We start from the raw sequence: 25,654 nt of genomic DNA, 5'->3' as shown, positions 1-25,654 counted from the left end.
TCAAAAGCTCTAAAATTCTTGACTCAGACCTCCCACAAGATTACTGCATCTGCCTGAAGGCAAATACCCAGAAGGGTTTGTGCTCTGCTTCATCCTGTTTCTTCAGCACGACAGACATTAGGTTTGCTGTACCCGTCTCCTGGCTCCTGCCTCCTAGGGATTTGTTTCCCAACTCTCCTGTGCAAACACGCTAGCATTTCACTGATTGTTAAAGAGAACAGGATTGTCACAATAATTGCACAACTCCAAGATTTGGGGCTCTAAAACAGCGCTGATGAATTTTTGAAGCTAGGTAACATCATCTGTATGTGTATTTGGCAAAAGCAGTGCCTAAACGATCACATAAACCCCACAGAACTTATCTAGTTGAACATGTAAGCACAAATAGCCATGGTGCAGGGGGAGAGCTCTGCAGGAAGCCTGGCTCCACTGCTCTCTCTGCCTGGAGAAACATTTGTTTTGTAGGTGCATCCTTTTATCCCTAATTACTATTACGTGCTTACAAGAACATTACTATTGCTTTGGCTTCCAAAGAACAGAATAAAAAGGTAGGGGAAATATAATTTTGCCTTGATTTTCTTTTATGACATTTCGTTTGGACATTATTCTTCAGAAGAATGGCCAAAGAAGTTGAGAGGGCAACATAATTAGTCCTGAAACACATTTTCTTTGAAGACATAAGAGTCGAGCAACCACACTCTGCCTGTGTGTGCATCTGCCTCTCTCCTTCTTCCTCCAATAACTCTCCTCAAAAATAAACAACCTGCTTGCAAAGAGAAAGCCTGTTTATTACTATTATTTTCTGTTATTGTTACTCTATCATCGCTCCCTTACTAACCCACTGTGGGAACAAATGCAATGTGAGCTCTGCCTTATTACACAAGTTCTAAACCTTAAAACACTTACTGGTAGGAAAGCAGGCTTTCTTGGTTTGGCTGGTCATGGAATGCCTTGTTTTGGTTTTCCAACTGTGTCTCTTTAACACTAATGACTGCTATTGTAATTTTAAAATTCAGTACAGTGGAGCTCAGCTCTCTGGGGATCTAGAGCAATCTCCTACTTGAATCACACCCCCAAATTTCTGCCAATGAATATTCGATGCATGACACCCCTCAGAACAAGTGCTGGGGGAATGTTGCTGACCCAAGATTGAGAAGGGGAGTGCCTGCAGCTGCAGTGGGATTTAGAAGCACCAATTAGGTCAATATTGCACAGCCACAGTGGCAAGCCAGGCTTGCATCTTTGGCAACTGCAGAAATAAAGCATAGGGCAAACATTCAAGATTTAAAGGGGCTTGGGACAAGATTATTACTTAAAAAATAACTGGGTTTCTAAATAATCTTAAGACATAAAATCTTTATTCATTCTTCTGCCAATTTTAAGGGGTTAAATGAATAAATGCATAATAAATGCATAATAAAATAATAGAAATTCAGACAAAATCATTGACAGCTATGTTGGTCAAACGTTGATGCAAAAGAGTACAAATAAATATGTTGGAAAGTGTATTTGTCCAGGCCAAGGCACACTGTAACAGTATTTTCCAACCTCTGAATCACTGGAACTGCCAGAGAGGGCTGGGCAGGAATGTGTCAAGTAACTCATCACCATTTGGGTTTAATTTCATGCAGAAGGCCCAACAAAGTATGTCAGGTCCCTGTTACTACATGTTTTACATGTCCTGTGCAACAGCAACAGCCTGGTGATTGTTTTAATGTCTGTGGACAGGAGATGGGGAAAAAAAAAGTGGTGGTGGGGGGGGGGGGGCGGGGAAAGGAAGGTAAAGGGGAGAGACAAATAAACAGACTTCTCTGATGAGGATGTACTTTAAACACTTCTGGCGTACGCAGACACGCACAGAGGCTCCCCCATGAATTTGGATCAGAAGACCATGGTGGCAATAGTGAGACTCCACAGGAATAAAAATAATTACTCTGCTGTATGCCCAAGGTCTATCTCGTTGCTATTACACTGCAGGTTATAAATAAAGGAAACTCAGTTTGCATTAATTCTTTGGATCAGTCCTGCTTGATCAAACATTGTAAGTTAGACAGAGATTGATCACCATGTGTGTTAAGACAGGACCCCGAAGAGGAAAGAAATGATCAACAGTTTGTTCAGAAATAGGTGGATATATGTTCCTAGACCTTACAAGGTTTAAGAGTTACAATATTTTGATTTTTGACATAAAGGTGTAATAATTAGGGCTTTGAGGGCTTAGCCTTGTCATTAGAAATTCTCTGCAAGATGAATACAGTAGGTTGTCTGAAAACCCTGCAGAGGTGATACTTCCAAATCTACGGGGAATATCTTGTGCTCTGTGCATTCGTTAAATCTTTCCATTTGATATTTTTAGAGTCCCTGGTGTGTGTAACATTTATTCAGCACAGCTCACAGCTGGGGAGTTTGTTCCTCACACAGCCGCTCCTGCTCCCCTGGAGAGGGGGCTAGGAATCCTAGGTGTCTCCTGGGTATTTTTTGCTGCTGCTTACATCTTCATTACACAGCCCCTTAAGTACCATTCCTGTTAGTTTGCAGCTTAGAAAACACCGTATTTAGTAGGATAATATTATTACAAGTGTCAAACACTGAATGTGTGCACACCTTCTCCCTCTCTCTGTCTTACACCTCTGAATCCACACTATACCCCCAAATGGCGTCAGATGTCCAGCAGTCTTTCTAACTCCTGTATGCTCTGTACATGCATGCCTGCATGCCTGATAATTATACTATATAAATCAGAATGAATTCTTCATCCCACAATATCTATTTCGGGAGTTCAAATCCCACAACAGTGATAAACGACCCCAGTGACATGTTTCATACGGAAGGCTCAAGTCTTCATCAACAGTATTTCAAGGTCATACATACAAGATTACTTTTTTGCTACCAGCACATTTTTGCACATCACATTACTTCTGAGTGTTGACTGACCATCCTGGTGTAAAAACTAAGTGGAAAAAGTCCTTCATGTGCCTCTGACACAGACAAGCCAATGCACTACTTTCTGAGTTTGTTTACGCAGCACGGGAAATCATTTTCATCCAAACAGCTAAAGAAGTAAACAAGCTAACTTTATTTGATGGCAGTCTCCATATTCTATTTTGGATAAAGTAACTGTGATGTAACTTCTGTGCTGACAGAGGCTCCCCATTTTTCCACAGGGTTGATATTGCATCCAGCAGCAGTCGGTCTTTTTACTGAGAAAGGAATAAAGCCATAGTTCGATGTTCTTTGAAGACTGAAGAAAAATATTGGCTAAGCTCGTACCACCCAGACAGCACATGCAACTTCCATTATCTTGCTTTCCTGTCTTTGCCCTTTGATGTGTCTTAACTCCCAAATTCCTCTATTTTTCACTTAACACACAAAATCTGGGGATCGCACAAGATGCAGAACTCAGTCCCCTCCAAGTAACACAAGTGCAGTTATCACTTGGCTGTGTCTACGTATTACTCGGTTGGCTCAATAGCACCAGAGGAGCAGACAAGGCCACACTGTGAAGACCTGTAAGTAAACCAAATGACTGCATGTGAACTAGAGAGACTCTGTATCTGTGACTTTACATTATATTTTATACACATTCTCTGAGCACACACGTATACACATGCACTCACATGTGTTTGTATACATGTATATGTCACATGTAATACATATACATTTATATTTCAACCCGTATCTGTTATATGTATACACACATTTAACAGAGAAATACACACAGTGCATGCAAACACTTCCATTGAAAGATGCCGATTTTTATAATGAACACAGCTTATATGCAGCATTCACCTGAAATGCCGTTGCCAGTCTTCCTAAGGCACAAGGCAGTAAAATTTGACCTAAACTCTGTGTTCGGGCTCTTTTGTAGCATTTGAGTGATCCAAAAGAGCTATAGGATGGCCAGAGGAGAGCATCATAGCCACAAGATGAAGCCCAACTCTTCTTCAGCCAACAGAAATGCCCTGTTGAGATTTGCCAAATTTGAAATTCCCAGAGATTCACCAATTCGTTACACATGCTAATTTTGCCTGATCAAGTGTTGTTTGCAAACAGGCTCAACGTGTTTGGTTCCACCAAAGATGCCAAGTGCCACGCTGGCCAGTTCCCGAGCAGCAGACAAGGACGTGTGAGCTGGGCATCTCTGACCTGACCTGGCAATCCTTGGCGAATGAAGTCTCCTTAGAGAATGTCATGCATGATGCATTCAACTTACAGAGACGAAACCTTTTTTTGAAACGCAAATCATCCAACTTTTCCATGTGCAGGTCTGGAACAACTGAATTTGATTCGGAAACAAGAATATATAGTACCCTGTCACTGCTCCTCCCTTCCAAATCAGGATTCATCCTCTCTCTGTCTGGCTTGGGAGTAAGAAGTCATCTGGAGAGAGCAATTCAGAATCAACTCTGAATCTTCCCATCCCTTGTGAGGGCTTTGGATTAAGCTCCAACTCCTTACAGCACACGCATGAAAATTATAGGAGTTTTCACTTTTTTTTACCTACTAGCATGATCCTTGGGACTGAACGTTCAGCCTGCCACAGAAATCTTACTCACATTTTTATAGAATTATTTAAAAATAGCATGTATTTTCTTCTACTTCTTTGTTAAGTTAAACCCTTCTCTTGAAAATATTACCTCTAACTAAAATTTGCTGAAAACTTTTTCATGCAAGATAAAAAATTAGATCTTTCAAAAAATATAGAACTATTTCCTTCAGTTTTAACATGGATAAGTGGGCAGTTGGTGCAAACTGTCACAACCAATACAAGCTATCATAACTTCTCTGAAGTCAGCGGAATGCAGAAAACGCATACCCCGCTGACCGCCAGCCCTGGGAGGTATACTTCAACAAATATTTTACAAGGCTTGAAATAATTAATCAGATTTAAGACCTGATTGTACATTTCATATTGATTAGACATTGGTCAATGAAACATTTGGATAAATAAAGGCAGATGACAGAAACTATTACTGCAAAGGATGGAGGAAATTGTTGCGTACACCAGCCAACGCATATCAGAAAGGCCCCAGAGCAATTCATCTGTTGTACTGGATACACATAATTTGCTAAAAACAATTTTTCATTTTTAGCACACAGTCATCTTTCATCCTAATTTCCAAGGACACTAACAAAGTATTTGATTATGCAAATTAAAGACATGCTTTCGAAAGCATGTTACAAGCAGCTCTGTCATCTGCTGATACCAATTATTCCACAGTAAGCAGGTATTTAGCACAACTGAATAGCAAGACTTGTGACACACTTTGTACTTAATTATAAAACAGAGAAAAATCATTCAGGACAAAAGATTTTGCTACCTCCTGTTAAAAATGTTTATCTTCTGCGTTGAAATGGATTTAATTGTCAACAATAAAGTTGCAGATCAATGAAAAGAAGCACTTAGTGGAATTGCACAAGATGTTGACAATTCTTCAGTCATTGAGCTGCTTCTGGCCTTGATCTGAGAATGCAGAGTCCTCCAATATTTCACATGAAACAATTTATTTCATCCAGCTGTTAAACAGAACATACGCCATAAATGTAACTCCTATATCCTGTATACTGTGAGTATAATATTGAAAGCACTTGATGGTTGATATTTTTTAAACGCAACTCGTTACTTAGCAAAAATGGGACATGGCTTTCTAGAGGAAAGTGAAGTACAGAACATCCAAACACCCCTCTCTCCTACAAATCATTGCATTTTACTTAATAGGAAATGGATGCATGCAGCTGTATCATCCTAACAGACCCTAAGAGAAAGCAACACCATAGCTCAATCCTGCTTCAACACATACACGTACACACACATGCACAGTGAAAGGTTCATTTCCAATAGGGAAAATCTCTCGTTTCCCAACCTTTTCAGTTAGGAAGCAGTAAATTACTCATTAACTACGTAACTCTGACGCAGTCATCAGCCAGCTCCCAGCACCGGAGTGTTTATTGCAGCGGTCTCTTCTCAAACGGGCTGGAAACATCCCACACAGAAAGTAATGGTGACAAATTAATCGAGGGATATTCTTTGATGATAAAGGGTTTGAGCACAAAGAGTGAGCTTTAGTTTCTGGTTTCCATTTGGTGTTTTAATTAGAGAAATATAGATCTTGTAATCACAGCATTTGTAAAACACACCTGGGTTCACAGAAACATGGACGATCCCTTCTAAATCAGGCTGAGGCACCACGTTTCCTACCACTGACTCCGGACAGTGTAAGATTTTTCCAGAGCAGGTGTAAAGCCCCTGCAGGCAGCACAGGTCAGGTAACCTGTCCAGCACATGAGATCTCCTGCTGATCTCTCAGAAGACTGGCTCATACCCAGAAGCCTGAGATTTTGTTCCAAGACTTTCTAGAATCATGGTAACATAGCATGGGCTGCTGATGTGCATGAATCTCAAGTCTCATCTGAGTATGCTCAAGTTCTTGCCCTCAGCAGCAAGCTTCTTAGCATGTCATATCCCTTCCAGAAGGTTTCCATTTCTCACCTTTTAATTCCACTTGGTTCTTGCCAGTGTGTAATAACAAGACTTCTCTACAAGCTATCAACATCTTTCCTTCACAAAAGCGTTTCCCCTTTTATCTCCTTTTCAGCTCCTATCTTCCCACCCTTTCTTCCTACAAGGTTTTCCTACATGCCCTGTCACCCTTGGGTATTTTTCCTGCTGTCCTGCTGCACCTCTCAGGCTTCTGCAACACCTCCGTTAGCCAGAGGCTGACCAGGACCACACATGGAACCATCTAGGGGAACACCCAGCCCCATCTCGACTCGTCCCTGCTGCTTCAGCACCTGCGTGGCCTGGTTTGACACACGTTGCTCTGTTGAGTCCGTGTTCAGCTGGATGAGGCCTCTCCACACTGTCTAACAGCTCTATGGACCCAGCTCTCCCAGATAAGCTTACAGCACGTGTAAACGCTGCTGCTTCCCCTCCTGCCTTTTCCACTGACCAACTCAGGGCAGAAGACTTAAGATTTCAGCAGCTCTAAAGCTGATACCGAATTGCAAACAGACCGTGATGAAAATAACCCAACTCCTCGCTCTCCTGTCTTTAGCCACGTTTTGCCAGTAACAGTCCTTTGCTTCTTGCTTCACAACCACTCAGCTTCTGTAGCAGCCTCTAGCTCAGGAGCTTCCAAAGGCCTTTTGCAAGCCTGGAGAAATGACGGCCATTTTGTTGTTTGCCACTTTGACACTTCAGAGCAATTCAGACAGCTCAGGGAGACAAAATCTTCTCAAAATCTTCCTAGACTATACCCTCACTTCTGACCCTGCAAGTGCTCTTGCAGCAGACACAGGGCGAGCTGGCAGGGTGTCTGCTTCGCTGGGGAACTGGCGGGCTGGGGGGCTCGGCCCTAAACCCGTCCCTGGGCCACACATTGCCCTAAGCAGAGCCAGGCCTTGCCGAACATCTGCCCAGCCTGATGCCAGGCCAGGGTGGCTTTGAACGGCACCTTCCCGCTCCCCTTTTGGACGTTGCGCTGTGACCCACCCCGTGAAACCACGGCACAGCACTGCTGAGATGAGACGGTCCCACGGCTGCCAAGAGGACATGAGGTGGCAGCACCAGATACCGAACCATTAGAAAACACAGCAAGCTTGTTCATTTTCTCCAATTATCAATAGGGACTGGATAACCTTAGCACAAGATTAGCTCCATCTCAGGGGCTGGGAAGGAAAATATATTGGGTTTCTCTGTCACACCCCCTTCCTTCCTATCGATTTGCTTTGGCCATGGAGCTGCTCTCTCAAATGCTCATGGCATCAGCTCATCCCGCTTGTGTGTGAAAGGATTACTTGAATGAGCTTGAATAAAACTGGCTTTCAAAAGCAGCTTGAAAAGTATCACCTTATGAACACTGATCGAATTTAGCCTGACAGCTCAGTTTAATATATGAAGGACGAAAAAGATCTGTGTGGTATGTTTACACAGAAGAATAACACATTTATTCCCCCCGAGAGGTGTCATACCCATAACTCACCAGACACATAACACAGTTTCCTTTGTGAATTTGTTCTTTAGAGCCAAGAATTTTCCATTCTATTTTTAAAGGCATGACGTCAATAAAAACAAAGAGCTTAAAACCCCAGTGCCCTTCTTGCTAACACTGAGATGAAAGCTCAGCGTGATCATGACAATACCCACTTTTAGTTACAATTATTTTAGCTCTTTAGTGTCTACAGGAAAACTTCACTGAGCTTACAAATTGCAACTCTAATGCTCAGTGCCACTTTGCAGTATTCTCACACTTGGGAGTATTTTGCTCTGTTTCCAATGCTACAGAGAAAAATATTAACATTATCCAACTGCCTACTCTAATGTGGCATTGCCTAGGCAGGATCCCTCTGGTTTGGATAATACAGATAAGTGCAGAAATCAGATTTCAGTGATCCTGGTCAACAAAGGGTCTCCTTAAATATCACTATTACAGCTTTCTAGTGATGCTCTCTCCTTTTTCAACTGTTTAAATTTCTTGTATTATACTAAAACACATCCCATCAATTTGTTTTATTTTAAAAGGGAAAAATGGGACAAATTGTTGAATAGGTTCAAATATATAACTATAACGTAACTGAAGATCTGCCACTCCACTTTGTGTTTCATTGCTTTGAGATCATAGTTACTAAAAACTTTATAGGTAAATTTAACTGTGTACCAAGTGGACAGTGGTGGAGGACTTGAAAGATTTTATAGAAATTAAAAGAGAAAATAACATAAGATTGATAAAATCAACAAAAAAGAATGAGATCAGCAATGGCTCTTTGGCATGCACCAGTTTTAGTTTTACAATGTTCTACGGCATTTTGGACACAGGAGTGGGATGTTCCATTAAAGCCTATATGATAATTCAATAACTGAGAAGTATTTAGCTTTTTTAATAAAAGCCATTTATAGAGAAGCATCATTAATTACTGGGTAGTCCAGTGTAGGTATTATGGGCCCCTTCTGTTCTGAAGACCTCATGATGTCTTCTCTACCTCAGCAAGAAATAGTTCAGTAGAACTACTTGAAAAGGTTTGCTTTGCCTTGATATCTTCTTTTCTTGACCACGGCTCTCCCAAGCCTGTTCTCAAAGTGTTGAACACCGCCTACTTTGCTCCACTTGCCTGAACTACATGGACTGCAGTCAGACGGCTCTCCCCAGTTGTTGAAACTGTATAAGCAAACTGAATGAAATCTGACTATTTGCTTAAATCAAATTAATTTCCAGACACGGAGGTGGGGTGATGATGGGAGCCTGGCAGGTCTCAGAGAGATCTCATTTTGCGTCAGTCGATCTGTAGGAATGTTATTTGCAATCAGAAAGGCTGTGCTGCCGATAACTCTGGTTTCACAGACCTCAGGATGGCTGGGGGCTTCCCTGTAGAGTAAATTTTGGTACAGCAAAGGATCCATTACATCCTAATTGCTCCACACAATATCGCACGCTTTACTAGAATCTTCTGAACTGCTTTCACTACATTTATCCACGACATGAGGCTTTTTTTCCCTATAAGTACATACAGTAGGTCTTAGGGAAACAGGATTTTTGATAGGACTATTGACTCAGCGAGCACAGTGCCTGCCCTGCAAGAGACCTGGAGGAGCAATGAGTTGCAATGTGTCAGCCAACAGGACATCTCCATACGATCAGAAAGTCTTCTCTTTAACCCCCTGGATGATCAGCCTGTAACATGGAACAAAGGTCTGACAGTGCTCTCAGGGCTATATCAATTTTACAACTGTACATCCTCTTTCACATCATTTTGCTAGAAGACAGACTGAAATTTCAGTGAATACTAGGCATGTCAGCTTGCAGAAAATGAAATTTGGAGCTCTACTTTTTTTTATTATCAACCTGAAAGCAAAATCCAAGTGAAGGTGCAAAGCTGGCATGAAGAGCTTATAACCTAGCTATAGGGTGAGCTACTGAGGCACATGGTGGGTTCAAGGAAGTCCCTACAGAACACTAAAAATACACTAAATTGTCGTGAAAGGGCCTTCACTCATCAGAAACCTCAATGCTCACCTTTACTCTGTGCTCATTGACTGATTTGTCCTTAATGAAAGCAGCAGAGCAGCATGTCAACAGTATTTCCTTTATGACAGATAAACTGTCTGAGGAATAGTTGCATAAACACATCTTAAAACACAGCAGCATGAATGAACATTGGGCTTTTAGCAAACATTAGCACCCCCAGCTTAATATCAGCTCATCACATATTTCAAAAATCTAAATAGGTATTCTACCTATTTCAAAATAAACGATGACCAATGATGACCAGATTAAAGCCAAAACTGCCACAATACTTCCACTATAAACATGATATAATTAATAAGCTGGTAGGATATGAGACTAACACCATAAAGGCCTACACATTAAAAAGACAGTGTAAAGACAGAAGCCGAAGAGAACAACAACTGCTGTGGGGTTCTCTTGAAGTCCAAAATGCAGGAATTTTCTACGAAAACTGAAATCTTTAGCCTATGCATGCTCCAATACACCATTTGGAAAACATCCGATGCTCCTAACTTTTATTTCGATTCATGTTGTGCCATGCTGGGGCTAATTATTATCCAGCAAATGGTGCATTCAAAGACTACAGTCTTGCACACAGGACTCTGTGTTGTTGCCTCCACGTTGCAAGGAACTGTAATTCTAAAAGGATTAAAAGTTTACCAGCACAGCCATGTAAAGTAGAAAATGAATTGTTCACTCTTCTCATCTCTGTTTGGAAATTAGATTACAGGCTCCAAGTGAGCTGAAATACAGAATGAGGCAAATCCGTGTGATTAGCTCACAGGTGGCCAGTGAGCCTTTTCTATGCCTCAAAGTCTAGCAGATTCCCCCTAGCCGCAATAATAAAAAGAATGTGTATTTATCCTTCGGCCCAAACCCTGCCCTGTGCCAACATGGCTACCTGCTGTGCTAATCCTCAGAACCAATATAATCATCCTCAATTGTTATTTCATAAGTTTGCTCAGCTGTCACTGGGGATATACAGTACGTGTGGCACAGATCTGTGCTGTGGACTGCGCGCAGAGCAGATTTCTGAATGGCTTCCAGTTCCCCACCACGCTGCGAGCGCAGGGAGGGAGCCGCAGAGCTAATCCGGGACAGCCCTGCGCTTCCAGCAGCTGGTTTCCCAGCCATCAGGGAAACGCTCTTTCGATGTATAAACACTTCGTACCATTAAGCAGGAGTGTTTCCTCTAAATACACAAACAGCTCCGCATCCATCTTCTCTCTCCAAACGGCACCCGTCTGAGTGCCAATTCAGAAAAATATATCACACGTTAGATCAGAAAACAGGAAAGACAGCTAGTCCAGGGATGGGTGTACAGGCCACATGCAATGCATAGCATCAACAGTCCATTTAATATGACATTTGCTTTCTGACTTGCTCCAATGCCAGATGCAGCAGGATGATGCGTGCGTAGCACGTGGCCGTACCCTGCACGCAGGCACCGAAGGCCATCAGCGAGAGCCCACCAACACCATGAGCCCTGAGGGTTGCTCCCTCTCACAGACTGGTATCCCACCTTGTGTCACTGATAATATTCTTAGTATTTCTACAAACGTCTAATAATCCTCTGAATCCTCCTAAGCTCCTTACCTTAACATCATCTTCCGTCAGGAGCTCTGCAAGTCAACTCACAATTTCCTTTTGTTACTTTTAAATCCATTCGGGAAACGAGAAGCCATCTCCCAATTCCTGCCTTACAGATTCACCAGAATATTTCAAAATAATTTATCAGTCTATTTTTAGACCAAAATTTAAAAGAAACGTTGAACAAATGGTGCTCTGGAGACGGAGGGGGAAGATCAGATGTCTGCATGCACGGAGGCTTGCCTTTGCATTGCCCCCATACAAGTTCTTCCACCTCTGCCACTCACCACAAAGCGAACTCAAGAACCCGAGGGGCAGAGCACGTTCCACCTCGGCTCTGGGCAGATCAAGAGGAGGATCAAGGCAGTCCCACAGCATTTTCTTCAGCAGTCCTGATGGCTTATGCAGGTCCCTGCATCCCTGGCCATGCCTTGCTGCCCTGCATTACCCCTCCCCTGTGCAGGAGGCCATGTAATGAGCTGGTCTGGGGCAACAATATGAATTAGAAGTAACTTTTTTCTCTTTGTCTCCTTTTCTAAAAACTATCTTTAGCCTGGACCAGCAAAGCCTGCTTAAAATGACATTGCTGCTGAAAGAAATGCTTGCAAACTCCCCCCACCCCTCAGTCCATGCAGCAGCACCCACTGTCGCTCCCTGAACAAGCAGCAGCCTCCGTGCTGCAGCTCCTGTCCCCCCTCAAGTTATGCACATATTTAACTGGATGCGAGGAGATTCAGTTCTTGATTAACCAGCAGCTGATTATTTGATTTGTGGATTATCGCGGCACAGACACCTGGGCTCGCACGCACCAGCTGGCCCAGCGGCACGCCCAGGTGCGACAGCGCGTGACGCACCTGCCCGAGGGTCTTCTTGTCGTATCGTCACGGGCATCATCGGCTTCCCCGCACGCTGGGGAACAGCCACAGGCAGCCAAACTGGGCCATCCCCTTGCCCTACATGCCCAGGTACCGGTATCAACCTGCCCCAGTGTGGGGCTGTGCAGCTGGCGTGTTATTTCTGCAGCCCGTGCTCCAGACCTTCCCAGCACGACAGCAGCTCCTTGCCTTCAGACAGCTGGCAACCTCAACTCTGCAGAACTGCAACCTAGGAATCTCCACGTTATCTGCATAATATCCAGTGGCTTGGAGATGCAAAGCAGAAAACATCCTGTCCAACACGGCCTCGTCTGGTTCTGCAGCCTGGAGCATGCTACCTGAAAGCTTCCACCCAGCATGGGTGAACCATTGAGAAATGAGTTTGCATTGCACCACTTCCATTTTTATCTCAACAGCTGTACAACCTACATCTAAATTGATCTTCTCCTACCTGTTCCTTCTCTCAAACTCCTCTGATGAGTGACAACATCCCTCTTTGGAGAGCATTACAGCAAGCACTTAGCTTCCAGCACACTTAAACTCCCACAGCCATGTACTAGGGACGGACTGGATGCATGCACTTAGTGGTTTTGCAGAGCTGGGAGCAGAGGGGTTCAGCTTCTCTTCTCCCACTGTTCCTGCCAGCAACCTGATGCCTTCACAGCACTCAGCTTGGGGCTGCAACGTGTTGGGTCCCATCGCTCATCCCTTGTCACACCACCATGCCTTGGCAGGTCCATGCCAAGCCCTCAACCACAGGAAAATGCACACTTTGCAGCATGATCAAAGACTACACGAGCAAACTACCATTAAGTATGTTTTCATCTGAATTCCAGTAATTTAAAGCAAAATGTTTGAATCTTGGAAATTAACCAAACCCTGAACAGTCTTTTACCAGAAGGAGCTGATGTAGGTAATTAATGCTAGCTAAACAAATAGACATACTGGACAGATTTTTAACCAACTGGGATGTAAATATTTTTACTTTTGTGGATAATCTTACAGTCAAATCTGTTCCACAAATACCCACAATAATCCCTTTTCGTTTTTCTCTCATTTGCTGTACGTCTTAGGTGAAGCAGTGTAAATGTTTAGCAGTACAAAGTGGAAGCTCTCCTCAGCAACTTCACACTTCCAATTTGGGAAAATCGCTCTTTCGCATTCAGGAGTCAACTCAGAAAGCCTTGATGCAACATTACAGCCTTTACATCTTCCACATCACAGAATTTGACCCCAAGCTTCCTCCCAGTTGCGGCTTTCATTTGAACCTCTTGCTTTAATTCAGCGAGGTGGGTCCTGGCGGAGAGGCAGCAGAAGAAAAGCACACTTCCATAACCTGTTTTGTTTCAAATGAACAGAAACCCAGCCCTGCAAGCTGTCAGGTGTAGACAGGCCTTATACAAATGTCCTAAAATCAATGGGGCTGCAGATGGCAGTGTCGAACAGAAGGTTCAGTGCCTTACAAAGTAAATTAAGAATAGGCCCATCTGTGACATGAAATATCCATCTTGGAGTGATGGGAACCTTTACAAATAACATTTATTTAACTTTAAGGAAAAATACTTTAAAATTAGAAAAAAAAATCACTCTCCATTTATAGTATTTTCAATTCTTTTCACAAGGGAGGTGAAACTATAAACAAAAGGTTTACTGGGTGTTGGGAGACCAAATCAAGCGCATATGATGTTTCAACAGCAGCCCAGCGAAATAATCAATAACTTCCAATTCATGTTATTGACTTTTTCACATCCTTGCAGGCATGAAACTTCAGATGAAAGCATTAGAATTGCCAAATTGTTCAATTTGCTCTAGTTCAGATATTTTACACTGACTTTTTTTTATGATGGTGTGGAATTTTGTTCAAGAGAAGCTCCTGAATGTCAAAGTGGAGTTTAACTCCCCAAATTCCCTATCTTGCAACAATGGGCATAGATTTGTGCTTCATGTTGGGACTTGGGGCTAATTTATAAAAAGCCAAAGAGAAATACGAAATTTCTCACTCTTTGTTTTGTCCACTTTTACGGGGCTCCAGTTTAAAGGGCCTACAGGAGGAGTTCACAGTCCCAAAGAAACAAAAATGCCTTCTGTTACTACCTATGTTTAATCACACCAGAATTACAAAAGATTATACACCTACAAACTGCCATCATTACCATGAAAAAAATTACATGTCAGTTCACTACAGCCCCGAAACTCACACACTTCCTGCAATGTGGGATCAGCTTCCCCTTATATCCTGTCTTGTCTTTTATGAGACAGTTTCAATAACATAATTCTGTACTATATGACAGTCACAGTAACGAATTGTTTGGACCACTGCAAAACAGCAAGAGCTTATTAAGTCCTGGAGAATGTTTGCAGCAATTTTAGCCCAGGTATGATTTGTTATGACATAGGGAAACCCTATTACTTTGCCAGGTTTAATAGGTAATAGATATGCTGAAGCACACACTTCTTACAAGGCTATGAGAAGCTTTTAGCAATAACCCTTGAGGATGTATTGGGCAAACTGATCTTGCAACATCTCCAAATATATAGAGAAAATGATCTGAAAATGATCTATGGAAAATCACCAGGATTCAGGGACAATGCACTAGACGAGATGATTAAAGTTCTGCTCTGGCTCCCTCAAGACACAGGTCAGCATTTGTTCCTACTTCCTTTTCCAAGTATTTAGATTACGAGCTTTTCAGATCAGGGGCTGGTGGAAAACAAGAATAAGCTCTTGCTGAAGGCCTCTCTCCATTGGTTTCATGAAAATAATGATAAGGATTTTAAAAAGGTCAAATTCAGCCCTGGCATAATGCCAACACTCTTCATTGTGGTTCAAAGGATGCATCTGAGTAAGTAAATGTAATATATAATAATTCATTTCGTTCCACTATTCCTTGTTATGAATTCGAATGTATGAAAAGTACCTAGCTGGTTTTTTTTCACTTTTCAGTGAGGCTGACAGCCATGAGCCTTTAATAATCACATACTTAGCTCATTTGTTTAGCTTTCTGTTAGGCCCTGACAATCATGAATGCTTTATAATCATGCCCATATCCTGATATAATAAGCACAAGGCTGAAAGTGTAACAATCTCCAGTACATCACAGAAAATACACAGAAAAACAAGTGGGCCTATTACCATTTAGAAAGAAACCATTATGAGCTCCATTTAACAGATCAATCCATTATAAGATACGTATTTATCATACATTAATGTGTGTGCATCTGTGCACATACCTTTGCATATGAGTATCTGTACATTAATGTATTTACTTGGGGTGTTCAGATGCAAGTGAGGAGGAGGATTTCTTTTAATTATTATCAAGGCAGGGCTGTCAAATTTATTCACAGGGAAGGAGGGAAGCAGCACGTGCAAATGGCTCTGGCTGCAGGTAAGGAGACGCACACTTCTTGCACTTTGCTTCTAGAAGGATCCAAAACCTCCTACTACCAAGAGGTGCTAAGCCTGCCATGTATGCTGGATGCTCTCCAACATTCACCTCAAGCTAGCTTACAGTTTCTTTCTGGGTAGTAGGGAAAAAGCAACAACAAAAAAAGGACAGTTTAACATTTATCAACAGCCACCAATTTTACCGGAAACTGTTGAAAACATTTAAAAACTTGTCCTCAATGAGGACAAGCCTCAAGGAATGAGGCTGTGCCACAATGAACGCACTGATCATTTTTTCCAAGTCACTCTTCCTCAAGCAAGGCTGAAAGCTGAACTCTAGGTATAAAGCAAGCTTTGGGATGCGCAGAGGCTTCAGGAGACACAAATCTCAGTGTGGACCAGGACACATGTACAGGAGGTGCTCGAGGTTGGCCTACCCCATGCTCCCACCTAACCCCCACCAGCACACCGTGTGGCAGGGCTAAGACTCACCCCCTTCCTTTTCCATGCACGACATCGTCCATATGCTCTGCTCCTCCCTAATGAAATGCAGATGCAAGTAGAGCAGACCTACAACCATGTCGCAGCTCAGGCGTGAACACAAAATCATATGCTGCCTGGCAAAGGCCCGAGGACCCAGCTTCGTGAACGCTTTCGCTCCCTCCTTCCAGCGCTCACACACATCCATCTCCAGCACACCTCTCCGCAGCGTTTCCTTCATCAGTGCCATCAGTGGCAGAAACCTGCCAGGCATGTAGAACTTAATGGTCTAATCCCCCTGCTTTCACAAAGACCAGATTAGCTTTAAGTTAAATACTCTTGTTCCTTAAATTTCCTCCTTGTCAGGATGCCAAGGGAAGCTCTTAATCTTACCAAAGAGCCTGAGGACATTCTGATGCCTCCACATGAAGACAGAAAGCAGTCCGCAATGCCAAGATAAGGCTGAGGTATTAAACTAAGCTCACAGACCTGGAAATGTATATGCAGCAGGGTTCGCTGCTGTTTATCTCTGTAGCTGCTGGAGGGGCTCATTAGCTGTAAACAGGGCCCTTGCCATGAGCGTCTTGCCATCACCTGCTTCGCGTACATCAGACTGATGCACTGATGAGTTACGAACTCCTGCAAGTTAGCTGCAAAGACATCAAATGCACTTGAGATTTAGACGCAGAGGCCTAGCCGCAAATTGAGCCAGCGTGCCCCTGCTTGCCACAGCAGGCCTGTTTGCCGGCTGCCCGGCCCGGCCCCTGGCGCTCGGATCCGGTTCTGCCGAGGGGACATTGCACAAGGCCAGACGGGGTTGTTCGCACCACGGTGCTCTTTCAGGGATGGAAATGGCAGTCACATACGCAAACGATCTCCAGTTCGATGGTTTGAGAACTCAAGTCTCCCTCCCAAGGTATGACACAGATGAGTCTCCAGACTAGCAAGCACAACGGTAGCTACCCGCAGTTGAGCCTTCCAACTCCTCATCAGCTTTAGATGATGAAAGCCTGCTATTAGACAATAACGCAAAGTAAAAATTTCCCTAACCTTGAAAGCAAACTGTGGTCTTTACTACCTGTTAAAAGCTGGAGTAAATTTATGAAGTAACTATTTTTTTTTTACCCATCTCATCCACAAAGTTGGAGAGACCACAGGTGTTTTGCTTTAACATGAACGCAACCCACTGCTGCCCATGCGGCTCAGTGAACCGCTCCATACTTGTCCATATGGCATGCAACATGCTGGAAGCGATTTAATCACTGTAATAACTTCTCATGCTCTACAGAGGCCTCCAGAGATCAATGTGGAGACGACCAAGCGCCCTGCCGGAGGAGACGAGGTCACCCCATGCTCTGCAGAGCAAACCTGCTCAGACTAGCTGAAGAAAACTCAAAGATGAATTTAAAAAATTAGGTCAAATATGAATGAATGATATCAATCAATAGCTTTTGCAACTTTGTATTTGTGAGATCAGATAAGAAAGACTTTTACCCGCACATCACTTTACAGACTTTCCAACAGTGTACACACAAAGTATCTAGACACTTTAATTTCCACTCCAATATGAATACTCTAGCCCCAAATGAAACCTATTAAAAATTAAATTCTTATATTAAGTTTAAAACGCTGTTCTTTTCTCCCCAGGTCCCATTAAATACTTTCCCTATACACAGTTTAGAAGACAGAAGAGATCCTAGAGAATATTTACAAAGAGAACAAAACCCCTGGAGGGATTTTATGTTACTACAACATTAATCTATTTTAATCACACAACAGATTAAAAACAAACAACATTAAACGATTCTGTAAAGTACCAAGTTTAAGTCTCTTTGTTGCACAAAAAACTGAGCAAAAACAAATGCACTTAGAAATAGGGTGATTACGTTCCACAGAGACAGAGCACATAAAAACCCAGACTGGGCCACAGAGCCGCTGATGGCAAGATAAAAAAATTAACCATTCACAAGGGTCTAATTTTACTTCTGCAGCTCTTACGGCTGTATTCATCGCAGAGTTTGCTCGGGCACATTAGGACACAGGTCTGAACGACAATGTGTGGGTGGAGGAAAGGGAAAGCAAAGCCCAACGCTGCTTCAAGCCCTTTCTCAGAGCAGGTGCCTGGACTGGCTCCTCCACCCTGTAGGGCATCCCGCGGGCTGGCACAGCAGCCACTCTCTGGTGGGTTTAGGACACTTCTCGATGCAGGTAAGTGCTACAATACCCACCCCAGCCCTTTCCCCAGTGGTTCTGCAGCTGCCTGACGTCTCTCCCCTCTGCCAGCTGTACCTTCCAGCCCTTTTGCACCAGTGGGTCCCACAACTTGGCTGTGCATCAGCTGTGGGAGCCTGACCAGCTCCCCATGGACTGCCCTGCATGTGCCCTGTGCTTGTACCATGTGGGAAGGAGATGGATTACTTCAGCTATTGCTTCTACTGTTTCCCTTACTAACTCCCGTGGCCCCTCAATTTCCCCCATGCCCCATTCCAGGCCCTTCAGCCTCTCCTTACCTGTACGCATTTCCATTGGCCATCTACGAAACACTGCTTCATCTCTGTCTTTTGGGAGATAGAGCAAAATGACAACAGCACGGCCATCAAAGGTGCTTTGAGCCATTGCTTTTAACAACTGCAATGTTTTCTATTCCAGTCTCTAAGATTTTATTCAGCCTTTAATTATTTACATCTTCTTGAATTGTTTCAGTGCACTGAACAAAAATATCTATTGAGCAGCCCACAGGTCATTTCTCTGAAGCATCCTAGTTAATTTAGAGGCCAGTGCTGTGCATGAATAGTTCATTCTTCCCATATCCCCAATCTCGCAATTGTTAATGCATAACCTCATCTGCCATTGCTCTGTCTGCTCGGCTGGCTTCGCTACCCCACTCTGGTGCTCGACGTTGTTTTTTCTCATCTTGAATAACACATATAATTGTGCTTTCACAATTGAGTTTGCCATCTCACTGCTCAACAGACTTTTAATGAACACAGAGCAGCATTATCCAGGACATGTTTTGCTACCATCACATATCAGATGCATACAGCATTGCAAAGACAAGTTTGTCCAACAGTTACAAGCCAATGTTTTTCACCACAATTTTATAACCACCTTTGCCCAGAAGACATTGGATTGTAGCAGTTGCATTTGAGCTTGAAATTATCTAAAGAAACCACAAAGAAAAAAAAAAGTGCTCTTGTGCAAAGCCAAGTAGCTGTTAGATTTACTTAAATAAGTGGATGCATTTCACATGGCTGGCTTGGTTAATACAGGTTGCTCTAGGCAGGACTTTTATCTCTGCATTTACCAACAGGGTTGCCAATGCAAACTGAAACAATTGAGGCAATGATTTGTGTGCTTACTCAGCTCCCAGCACTCCACATTTAATAGGAGATGCATTGCACAAACTTAGTATTCATGGTGGTAGCTACAGTGAAGTTTCTGGCAGTACTAGTACTGGTCCGAAGGGAAAAAAGGCAAGGTTTTCTGCACAGACATAGTACTAAAATCTTTTGGTTTGCTTATTATATAGATATACTTGGTGCAATCCCTAGCAGAATTTGATTACTTGATCTCAGCACTGCTTCTGCTCACAGTAGCAGTCCATAATGGATAATCCACGTTCAACAGAAGAGGAATGAACAAACTCCGATGCCTTTGTCTTATTTTGCAGGTCTCTCTTATAAGGCTTCAAGTCAGTGAAGGAGGACTGGTGACCTGCTCTAACAGAAGATGCACTGCAACCTCTCTTCCCCTCCGGACCTTGGGAGAACGATTCACCTGCTTTGCTCCTCACAATGCAGAACAAGGAAACACAACTGATGCACGCTGGCATATCTGCGGCATGTGAAGATGCATGGACTCATGTTTTAATGTCAAGGGAGATACTGAGCACCTTTCAGCCAGGACAGCCACCTTGTGCTATCCTAACTTAGTCCCCCACTCTTTGACTGCTACTGTCGAGAAGGTGTGGCAGCAAAAGGGGACATACACCAGCTCCTCAGCTGCTTCAGTTCCAACCTGATGTATTAATTCAGCCCACCAGCTACTCCTGCCCCACTGGAGGGAGCACGCAGCCTCCTGCAGAGGGCATGGAGGACAACAGAGCAGTCGCCCCTAAAGAGCCTCTGCCACAGGCTGACCCTGGGGCTGTGCTCGCCAACCTGCAGCACAGACTCAGTTCCCGTGCGTGCAGGACAAGCTAGAAAAAGCTACAGGGGAGCCGCTGTGCGATGGGAATGGTGGCCAAAGGATGGCTGCTATTTCCATGCAGGACCTGGATGACACCGGTGAGGCCACCTCACACCTGTCCGGCTCTAAGAGCCACCGAGCTCTGGGAAAAGAATCAGCCTTTGCAAACCAGCTGCAACCTCAGCAGTGACAGCCACACACAGAGACCCAGGTGTGCACGGCATAACGAATGCTACCTAGGACACAGGGACTGGGCTGAAGTAACAGCAAATATGCAGAAGATATAAAGCTATGCCTACATGAGATGTTTCGCTGCTTCTTACTGCTCGACCAAACTGTAACGTTCCTAATCTCAAGCGTACAAAACCACCATAAGTCAATGTCTCCCCCCATGGGACTGCCTTAAAAACCATGGCATGTATATTTAGGGTTTTCTTTATTTGCATTTCATTTTTAGCCTCATGAAAGGGAGTGCCTTTCACTTAATGATATTACTTCAGAATCTAAGATCAAAAAAAAAACCTCAAAACATGAAACTCCTGATAAAATCATGAAAGGCAGTAATGCTGCATCTTATTATCACTGTGGTAATTCACTTTTTCTTAAGAGAGGCAAGGGCCTCTCTAACAGCAGACGAGAGTCTGTAGTTGAACTCCACTAATGATGCAGAAGATGTAACAGTGAAGCAACTGAGATGCTGATTCCTTCCAGAGATACACACTTGGCAAGTAACATTATGCTGTACATTTTATGTTTTTTTCACAGTAAAAAGTTGATCTTCAAATCATATGAAATAATATTTTGAACTACCTTTAAGCTGTTTAAGTAACCATAAATACATGAAAGAAAGAAATAGTGTACTTATGCTCTGGTGAATAGATGCTGCAGAAGTACTTCAGACATCTGTTAAGTACAACCATTTGTAGGTGAATCACTGCAGGCTTTTTTCTATTCAAAGTGCCACCTACTTGAAAATACAGGGGAAGGGAGGCACCTTATCCACACCTAGTTTTAAAACAGCCACTACAGCTAGCAGACATCATCTTCAGAAGATATCAGAGAACACCTAAAGGCAATGCATGAGCATGGATTAAACACCGACTCAGAAGAAAAAGCACCACTTTCTGAAACATCAGAATCAAGGCAGTGCCATCTGGCACAAGTAACAGCACGCTTTAACCAAGCTAGATTTCAATGAAAATGCCTAGCATTCCCCAGTAATAACCTTAATGTTTCCCACTACAGATAACAAATTGGTATCCCAGGTAATGCTTTCATTTCAATATGTCATTTTTCCATGGAGTGATCACATCTCAGCTGATAAAAATCCTGGTAATTAGAGCTGTTCTATTTATTTAATATAAACAGGTGTTTCATCATCAGACTCTTAAAAAAATGAAAATATCTGTTTGTCACTCACTCCTCTAAATCTTATGTGGCTGCTAAATACAAGTCGTTCCAGTTCCACTACCTTTCTTCTTCTCTGCAGTGCTTTTTCACAAGGGGAGAAATGGAAACATCTCTGCTGTGTTTGTACATCTGTCGACATGACAGGTTCACGGCTTAGGACTACTTAAAATGTGTATTACAATCCTAAAAGCTATCAGAAATCTCACCTGCCATCTCCCCAGCTAGAAGGGGATGCGGTTTCAGGTGCTCTCTACTGCTGCTGGAAGATGTGAGTTAAGTAGCACAGCAAAGAGGAAGCATCTCCTCCCATATCACAAGGCTATCGCTCTTTTCTTCATTTTATGAAGAAAAAAGCATTCATTAAGAGCTCACTAGTATCTTCTAAAGATGATGTCTGCTTGGAAAATTTATTCAAATAGGGCAGATTCATTTGAGTCAGACACATTTACTGAGATTTACTGAGATAAATGTACTGCTTGAAATAGGAACCACTTCTGATGCTACTAAATAAGTGTAATTACTTGGTATTATCTGATACGCTATTTGACAAACAAAAAACACAGCAAAGAAAATCACAGAAAGAAAAATATACTTTCTCCACCTTTGATATTTTCCCAAAACTAAATCTTACAGCGATTCTCCTGTAACCTGAGGGCAGTCCTTGGCCACAGCAGCGTGCTGTCAGGTATCACTAAGGCAGGGAGTTGGGGCTGGGCTAGCATGTGTCACCTCCCCTTTGCTGAACACCACACAGGCTCACCCCAAAAGGTATATTCTTTTGCTAAATCAATCTTTTTCTCGTTCTGAAGAATATACCATCTTCTAGTTTATAAATTCCAATACATTAAAACAAACTACGCACTTCCTAATGTTCTTGTTAATAAGACTAAAATCACTCTAAACCTTTTACAACAGTTGAGCTTCCAGCAAAAAATATCATGTGGACAAGGCGTGAGTATCTTGCTAATAATCTTGAGAAGAAGACTGACAAGGCAAAAAATAACACCCAGTACCTTGTGCTCGCGTAAGGTTCTCATTCCTAGTTAAAACTTTCAGCATTAAGGGATGCTCATTGATCCAGGGTCATTGCTTTGCCAAAATAATCCACAGGAAGAAATAGTTTAAAATAAAAGGGTTACGCTTAACACCGTATCGCTTTCAGTCTAAACAAGCGCATTCAGCTAGTTAATCCCTTTCTGAAAGAGGTGAGTTCTGAGGTTTGCGATCAGCTACCGCTGATTTGTTTTGTTGCCATAACACAAGAGCTTCACCCGCTGCCCTTCCTTCCCTGAAGTGACACATCACAGGTCGTTAATCCTGCCCCAGGATCAGCTTCGGTTCATCCTTCATGTTCCCTTCCAGAGGACAAAGGCGGCTGGGGGAGCAGCCCGGGCTCCTCAGGGAGGTGGATAATATTTGGTAATCAAAAAGCTTTGTTTAGGCAACAGCCCAGTGGAGGAGAGTCGATGGTTCAGTTTAGGTTCCTGACAGCTGTTGCGCTGTCACTGCCCATGGCTGAAGAGGCAAGAGAGGACCGCTTCTCAAGGCTCCTGGATGGCACGGCCAGGCAGAAGGCTTCCTCCGGCACCACTCGGCCTTGCGGGCTGCCCGCGGGACTGGGGAGGGGCAGAGTCGGAAACACGGGCCCTGGTCCGGCCATCACTGAAGCTTGCCTCGAGGAGGAGAGCCTGGCTCCTGCTGCCCGCAGGCCCCGCGCGAGGCTGCGGCCAGCCCCAGCACCGACGGCAGGGCCCGAGGAGGAGAGACCCGAGCCGCCAGCCACGTACCCCGCGTGGGCTTCCTGCTGCTCTCTCCGAGAAGACCCTCGTCACTTCCCTGGGCTGTTGTGAGGCCTGCTAAATCAACGCCCCCTGATCAGCTTTCAGAACAAGACCGATACTGAGATGCACGCTGTGAGTTTCATCGGCTCTTCTGTTGGGAGTGCAGGAAAGTTATTTCCAAGCCCAAACGTGAACAGGATCAAGCCCCTGCTAAAAAGCAAGAGGATTTCAGACCCCATCTCTTCTCTGTTTCTTGGAAATCCTTTTCTTCAATAACTAAAGGCATATGAACAGTAAAAACGATCTACACTAAGAAGGGCATGTGTTTTCAGTGTTTTACTTTTTTTTCTTTTTTCTTTTTTTAATCCTGCATTGAGTTTCAGCAAACTGTCACTCTTACATGGGCAGCAAGGGAAAAACGTACATATTATTAGAAAACAATCACTGCCAAATCTGATAACAATCTGACATTAACCACTGCGGGGATTCTGCTGCCAAGGATGTCTTGTATTATTTAGAACACATAAAGGAAAGGATTCCTGAGGGTGGAAAGCACACAAACAAATAATTGTTCTACATCCTATTAATAAACCTCTACAGCTCACATTTCCCTAAGAAAATGCTTGCAGTTGTGCTACCATCTTCTAGACCAAGTTTACCAAATGACATTTAATCCTTTTGAGGTTAAAAAAACAATCACAGCTATTCTAGAAGCTGCTTTGGAAAACGTGGGTCTTATTTTTTGCCAAATCAGCGCATCCATTTTATAATGGAACACAACCTTTTATCTCCTTTTTGTACTGGCTCCTGCTATCTATAAACCAGCCTAGAAGAAATTGCTCCCTTCTTTATTTTTCCAGTCTGAATTCTTCTATCCAGCCCCATCTACAAGGGGAGCACCTTTCTCATGAACAATCAAAGAGCCATTTTTAGATAACTCGGATTGGGTAAAAAGCTCTTAACTTGGCTTCTGATTTTCCAGTTTCAACCAGTGGCAAATCTGTCAACTGACCTGCACCATCCAAACCTGAGCTAGAGTTAAAGCCTGCTGAAAGCAAGTGTTTTGGATGCACATTTTGAGGACACACCTGAAGGCACCTTAATGTGCAAATGTAGTAACGGTACTAAGTAAACCAGTAAAACACCAGCGAGTCTTTCAGTTTCAACATAAGCTATAAAATTGCAGTCTATATCGTTTGACTTTTGTGCAAGAGGTTAGGGAGTCACTTGGACAACATTTCACATACAGACACACAAAAAAAACAGACTTAATGACACTTTTGAAAGGGCTAGAAAATCACAACATACACGTGTGCAAACCCATACCCATTTAACTATGCAGTAAGAATGTGTGTTTTGGAACAGGGAAGATAGTCTCTCATTTTAATTCGTGCATTTGTCTTGGAAGAATCAACTCCACCATGCACTGCAGAAGTTACCACGCTCACTGAGCCATTCTGGCTTAACACCAGCATCCTTTCTACAGGGGAATTACAACATTTTGAGGTTCTTCACACAGCCGATGCTACAGTATACTCTGGAGGCTATTCTGGAGCTACTATTTATTCTTAGATGTTATAGCAAAAGACTTTTTAGACAACAGTTCAAGTTACTCAGGTACAGCCAAAGTAGGGCTTTGAGCAGGGTCAGTGGAAACAAGCTGCACAAACCCTTCTCCTGCCTGAAAATGAAGTTTTTATTTCACTGGTATTTTCTCAAGTTTGAAACAAACCTTTATGACCTGTAACACTCAGCATCGTCTCAGCCACTTGTAAAAGACCTCCTGGAAGCTAACAGCTCGGGCTGCCCTGTCCCTGTGCACCGCAGTGCCCTGAGTCCCAGAGAAATCACTCACACACTAAAGGCAGAACAAAAGGCACAACCGAGTCTGAAACACGTTGTGCAAATCTCTGACTCCACTAAAGTAACCGTCCGCATACTTGC

At 43.2% G+C, this 25,654-nt stretch overlaps 1 protein-coding gene across 5 annotated transcripts in view; it reads right to left on the bottom strand.

The window, feature by feature from the left end:
• AUTS2 (activator of transcription and developmental regulator AUTS2) overlaps positions 1-25,654 on the bottom strand; it is a 761,980-nt gene that overhangs the window by 28,935 nt on the left and 707,391 nt on the right. The window lies entirely within an intron of this gene.

The sequence above is a fragment of the Anser anser genome, assembly GCF_964211835.1.
Source record: "Anser anser genome assembly, chromosome: 20".
Classification (NCBI taxonomy): domain Eukaryota; kingdom Metazoa; phylum Chordata; class Aves; order Anseriformes; family Anatidae; genus Anser; species Anser anser.
The sequence above is the reverse complement of the archived record's forward strand: the minus strand, read 5'-3'. Positions and strand labels throughout refer to the sequence as shown.